At 57.9% G+C, this 5,544-nt stretch overlaps 1 long non-coding RNA gene across 1 annotated transcript; it reads left to right on the forward strand.

Annotated features, from left to right (window-relative positions):
- Nucleotides 1-3,847: 3,847 nt before the first annotated feature.
- Nucleotides 3,848-4,777, forward strand: LOC128311960 (uncharacterized). The gene is made up of 2 exons (XR_008290717.1): nt 3,848-3,965; nt 4,685-4,777. It is a non-coding gene; the product is annotated as an uncharacterized LOC128311960 (long non-coding RNA).
- The last annotated feature ends 767 nt before the right edge of the window (nt 4,778-5,544 follow it).

Below are 5,544 nucleotides of genomic sequence, written 5' to 3' on the forward strand. Positions count from 1 at the left end.
AGGAATACCAGGCAGCCACTTAAACTCGGGTTCTCAAAGAATATTTAATGGCATGGGAAAATGTCCACGGCGTAATGTGGAGTGAAAAAGTAGTAGATAATTCTTAAATTGAGTAGTGGATATCTGGAGGGCTGTTTTTATTATGGTTCTTTAATTTGTATGATTTAAGAAATTCATAAAAATGCAGGAAAAAAGCAGGACGCAGAACTATATGATCCAATTTTTTTCCTTTTTTTTTTTTTTTAAAGATTTTATTTATTTAACTAGTCCCCACACCCAACGTGGGGCTTAAGCTCGTAACCCCGAGACCCAAGAGTCGCATACTCCAGGGGCGCCCAGGTGGCTCAATTGGATAAGCATCCGACTTCAGCTCAGGTCATGATCTCACGGTTTATGAGTTCAAGCCCTGCGTCGGGCTCTGTGCTGACGGCTCAGAGCCTGGATCCTGCTTCTCCTTCTGTGTATCCCTCTCTCTCTGCCCCTCTCATACTCTCTCTCTCTCTCTCAAAAATAAATGAACATTAAAAAAACATATAAAAAAAAGAGTCACATGCTCCACCAGCTGGGCCAGCCAGGCACCCCTATGTGATCCCAATTTAGATTTACATGTTTTTATGCACTTCCCCACAGGCCTACACATTCACAGGAAAAAAAAGACTGGAAAGAAATAGACCAAAATGTTAACAGTGGTTCCTACTGGGTGATGAGATATTAAGAGATCTAAGCAATCTTTTGAGTCCTTATTATATTTTCCAGATTTCTTACAATGAACATGGAAACAGTAAATGCTTTGGTAATCAGGGAAAAGGGAATTTTAAAGATTTAAGTCAGAGTTTTTCAAACGCTGGTTCGACAGGTGATCATTGAAACAAAGGTTGTGGGGTCAGGGAAGTGTGACCATGGTAGAGTAGAGGGAACACGAGCTGTCTCACCTACGCGGGCCTTCTCAGGGCCTTTACTGTAACACCCATGATGGCTGTCAGGAAGAGGGAGCTCCTTGCCCCACAAGGGATTCGTGGAAAATCCCTGGATATGAAATGATGCTGGGAGTGCTTGAGTGCCACTCTTGCCCGCCATGGGGCCCCTGAGGGCCGTGCTGGTCTCTCCAGGCTTCCCTGGACAGGACCTGGAACCTGCAGTCGGCCACTTTGGGTACCCCCTCCAAGCCTTTGTCCATCTGGGATGCCTTTCCTCTGCACTGACCCCAACACAACCTGTCTCTGGGCCACTTTCCCCCTGGAAGCCGGAGGCTACCCAACTCCTTGAGCTCCAGTGGCACTGATGGAGTGGTCAGATTGGGTTGGGGGTTATCAGTGTCCCCTGTGATTCCATGACTGTATTCGGATGAGGGAAGGGATCTGTCCTCCCAGCTGACCTGCAAGGTCCCTGGAGGTGAGGCTGCCTGTGAGGGCTTCCCTGGGTCTCACAGGGCGCCCAGCACAGCCTGAGTGTGTGCAAATGTCCCATCAGGAAGCCCACCCCGGCCCCTCTCTGCTGCCCTCGGCCCCCAGAGGCTGCCTCCTTTCCCTCACCCAAGTCAAGACACCCAGCTTACTCAAACTCTCCCAGCGTCCGTCTCCCAATTCCTTCTTCCCTCCTTTCTGAAGACCCCCTACCCATCCCCTCCTCTGCCATTGCTAGAAAGAGCTGCTTTCCCACACGCCCACCTGTGCCAGGCTCAGGGGCATGGAGACCGCTGTGACCAATGGAGAGGCGTCCAGCCTGCTTTTCTGGAGCATCAGGAATCCAGGTAGCTTCCTGGGGGTTGCTGCCTGCTGATTCACCCAGAGTCTGAATCATTTCTCTCTCCTAGATTTTGGCTTGCCTGTCTCTCCGATAGACACAAGGGCGGGAGGGGGCGGGGAGGAATCCCCTTTCTAAGCACTGAAGAGCTTTTTGTCCGGGTGCACACACGGGGGACTGCTTTGGAGCGTTTTGGTCACTCCCGCCGTGTTTCCTTGGGGCACATGGATCCAGGCATTCCTGTGATAAGGCACACCGTGCCAAGCGCTCATTTTTGTGGACGTGAAGCCTGGAGTGCCCGGCTCTGTCCCTGTGTGTGTGTGCGCATGTGTGTGTGTCCGTGAATAGATGTGCGTGGAGACCGAGTACCTGGGAATAAGCAGCATGTGAATATTGGTGGGGTCTAGTGTCTATGCAAACCCTAGACTGTAAAGCACTCATGCCCACGAGTGTAAATGCCGGGAAACGTGTGTCTTTGAAGGGCACGTGTAGCCATGGCTCTCGAAGGGTTCCAAGTTCCCTCTTTTCCGGTGGCCCCTGGTGAGCTCCGTGGGTCTCTGGGCCTGCGTCATGTGGCGGGGGCCCCAGGGCCCTCTCTATCCACCCCCCCCCACAACAAGGCTGAGCAGCTGGGGAACACCTTACCCCCCTGCCCAGAGAGACCTAGCTTTGACTCACAGCCACAAACAAATGGAGTGAGGACCCCTGGCGCCCCACTCCCTCCCCTCGCGGCCACTGTTCCTGCAAAATCAATCATCCTGCCACTTTGTTTGCGGGAAGTGGGGGCGGGCAGGAGGGCTCCCAGGGCGCCTGCTCCCTCGAGGTGGGGGGGGGGGGGTGGCAGCCCAGTGGGGGGTGGAGGTGGAGGACAGGGCTGGCGGCAACTCCCAGCCGACCCCCGTCCCAAGTTCTAGGCCACCTCCCTGCGGGCCAGGCCCTGAGCTGAGTGGGTGGAGTGGGTGGGGGTCACGCAGGGGAGGGGGGCGCACTGCGGAGTGTGTGGCTGACATGGCTGGACACAGAACAGCCCCCGCAGAGGCTGGAGCTGGGGAGTGGGGGGTTGCAGGCGAGTGTAACCGGCTTCGCAGTGTTAGGTGCCTCCTGAGTGGGAAGTCGGACCTGATTCACTCCTCCATGTGTTCTGGAGCCTTCCCCGAGCCCTGACGGGCTGATGGGCGGGGCAGGCGACGGAGGAGCCTCCTCAGGCCTCCAGGAGCTGAGTGTTAGGATACAGGAGTCTCGGGTGTGGGTGTGGGTGTGGGTGGGCCGGGATGGTGAGGAAGAGCCCCGGGCACCTGCTGCGTGGGCTGGCCGCTGCTGTCTGGATTCTACCATGAGACAGCCATCCCCCCCACCCCAGGGAGGATGACCTCCCCTGCCCCTCTTCTGTCCCAGGGAAATGCCCCAGGTTGGGGCACCGAGGAAGAGCCGTCAGCTCCATGACACCTTCCGCTTGCACCGTTACTGCTAATAAAGCCAACAGGGCTCATGGTGAACGCACCCTGCGAGGGTAGGCAGGGGAGCGGGCATTATTATTTTTGCCCCCATTCTACAGAGGAGGAAACTGAGGCTCCGAGAAGTCCACGTGTCTGAACAAATGGGTAAATGGCAACGGGTCAGGGCCGGTGGGCGGGGCTAGAGGCCCAAAGAGGAAGGGCTAAGTGTGCAGTGTGTGGTGGGAGGTGGGGAGGGCTGAAGTCGGAGGGAGGGAGGACAGCCTCCCCGGGGGGATGTGGTCTCGTGGGAGGAGCACTAGACCAGGAGTCCTGCAGCCTGCGTAGGGTAGAACCCTGGCTCCTGCACTGGCTCGCCTGGCGAGCTGTCGTCTCCTCCCCGGGACTCTACTTCTCCTTCTGTAAAATGGACTTAATGAGCCCTGCCCTGCCCCGCCTTACCCTGTGGGATGTTGTAGGGAGCAAACCAGCGCTACCGGATGGGACAGCTTTGGAAACTTCGGGGAGTTGCCAGCGTGCAGGCGTCATCAGCCCACGTCTGCCTTCCAACATCTCTGTGTTGGCAGAGGGAGGCACCCCAGCTGGACCCCAGGTTCTAGAGCCTGGAACTTGGCCGGCTTGGAGTTCCAGAGCCCTTACCTGGCCCACCAGCCTCTTCTCTAGGCCTCGCGCTGACGGCCCCTGGGGGCTGAGGTGGGAACAGAGTAGGGCAGCCCAGGAGCCGCCTCCACCCTCCTCAGGCCAGGCTGCCAATGCGAATATTAGCTGGTGTGAACTAATTTCATGGTACTGATAAAGGCTGGGCTGCCTGGGGCCCCTGAGCCCCACCCAACACCCCCCTCCGCCCTCCCAGATAACATCGAGGCTGAGCTGTCCCGGCTCCCCATTCTCGGCTGATGAAATCCCGGCTGAGTTGGGCTGGCCAGCGCTACAGTTACCAAATCGCTGTAATTGAGATTAATTTGGGTGCCTGATTGGGTCAGCCCTCACAGGCACCCATTAATTAGTGGGGGGAGCGCAAAACCCCAACAGCTGGGCCCTGCACCCAGCAGGGGCTGGAGCCACTCACTGGATAGGGGCTGCTGGGAGATGCCTGGATGGGTGGGCGGCGGGGGTGGGGGGTACGCGGCGGGGGTGGGGGGCACGCTGGGCAGATCTTCCGTACCCCATGCCCCTCCGTCAGCCCACTCCATCCTGAGCTCTTCCTTCCCTGCCCCTTGGACTCAGGCCCTAAGGCAGCTCTGGGTCTCCAAGGGTTAAAGGGCTCATTACAGGGGTGGGGAGAGGTGTGTGTAGGGGGGGTGCTCAGAGGCTTCTTGGACATCAAACAGCTCTTGCAAAACTTCTAGATGAGTTAAGTGCAAATGAATTTGAAACAGACAATGAAGTTCCCTTTAGAGACACCTGGGCAGAAAAATGAAGGGAAAAGTGCCCCAGGGAGAGCTCATTTGGGGATTTTTTTTTCCCCCTGAACCCAAAACATCCAGGGGAAAAACAAACCCACCCGTCTACACTGGGTGCCAGAGGCAGGCTGGCGCGCCCTGACTCCGTGCCGGACTGGCAGTGAGCTGGGCACACAGGTGAGGCCCGAGCGCACGCGTGTGAGTGGAGAGCTCCAGCAAGATGCGTGAATGGAGCCAGAAGTCCTGGGCACACACGTGTGGGGAGGAGGGGGGAGGAGGGCAGAGGGAGGGGACAGCAGCCCAGGAATGGAGCAGAGCCCAGCTTGCTGGTGGAGGATGAGGGCATTCGAGTGTGGGCGCCTGGACGGAGGCCAGATGGAGGTGGGGAGGGCAAGGGTCCCTCTGTGGCAAGAGGCAGAGCCCAGGGTGCCCCAGGGTGGCAGCGGGCAGGGCTCCCCCAGCGAATGCTTCTGGCCTGAGCGAGGGCCTCCCGATTGCCAAGCAGCTGCCCCACCCGCCCTGTCCCACTCACCTGACTTCCTCCAGTTAATTGTTGGGGTGTTTTATTTTTTCCCCGTGACTCTCACAGACGGACAAAAGCAGGTTCTGAGTCACCAGGAACCGGCCCCCACTTCCACCCACCCGGGGGCCCTGTCCTCTCCCCCACCCTACCTGAGGACCCGACGACCCTGTGGCAGCTGCGGCCTGGCCCGGGGTGACTGCAGGGAGCCCCAGACCCCTGCTGGGTCTTCTAGGTGTCCCCACCACTGCCCAGGGCCCTGGGGCGCGGGGCGTGTGACCTCTCCGGGGGGGCCTAATGGAGCAGCCTCCTCACTGTGGCGCATTTGCAATTCATGGCTCCAGCCCAGATTGCATTAGGGCCCGGCTGTCACTCGTGATGAATGTCGCTTGTTTTCCAGAAAAAAACGGACCCTGGATGCAGA

This window comes from Acinonyx jubatus, chromosome C1 (genome assembly GCF_027475565.1).
Source record: "Acinonyx jubatus isolate Ajub_Pintada_27869175 chromosome C1, VMU_Ajub_asm_v1.0, whole genome shotgun sequence".
NCBI classification, from domain to species: Eukaryota; Metazoa; Chordata; class Mammalia; order Carnivora; family Felidae; genus Acinonyx; species Acinonyx jubatus.